This window comes from Chrysochloris asiatica, unplaced genomic scaffold (assembly GCF_000296735.1).
Source record: "Chrysochloris asiatica unplaced genomic scaffold, ChrAsi1.0 scaffold00218, whole genome shotgun sequence".
In the NCBI taxonomy this organism is placed as follows: Eukaryota; Metazoa; Chordata; class Mammalia; order Afrosoricida; family Chrysochloridae; genus Chrysochloris; species Chrysochloris asiatica.
The window spans coordinates 369,102-369,824 of NW_006408736.1; positions in this window are offsets into that span (position 1 = coordinate 369,102).

Here is a 723-nt window from a genome sequence, read left to right on the forward strand (position 1 = left end):
CAACAACAACTGATATTTAATATTGGCATAGTCTTCATTACTGCACAATTGTCTCTATTCATCTTCCATGTTTCATTTTTTGCTGGAGTCTAATGAGAAGTTTCAGTTCATTAATTAGGTCAATATAAAAATCCTTATTAATATGAATACTTCGTGCATTTATCTATGAAATCCCTTTTTTGTGATTTTCTTATCTGATCTAGTTATGCTTATTTGTTATTGCCTTCATCTTTTTTTATCTTATAATTTTTTATGCAAAGCAACTATTTTATTTCAAAGCAAATACTAGTGTTAACTGTACTTGAATGGATCATAAAAAACTGGTACGTTGCAGATGTGGAAATAGTAATAACCATATTGCATAATTCTCCTAAAAGGAATTAAGGACAAGGGGAGTTAAACAGAAGATTTCAAGACATGATTTGTACCTAAAATTCAAATATAAACTGTAATAAATAGCATGTTGACTAAACAAGTTGTCAAATCATCCAGAGGGGGAGAAAATCAATAAATTGTCTAATCTGAGTTATGAAGACCTTGCAGTTAGACATAATATACCAGATACTCTTCTCAACTAGTTTTTTTTTTTTTTTTTTCTTTTTTTCCTTTGTTTTGGTTCATTTGTTTATTTTTGGCATTGTCTTAGTGGATTCCTGGGGTGGCGCTCTAGGATGAGCATTGGACAGTGGTTGAAACCCACAAGCCATTCGTTATGAGTCAGAA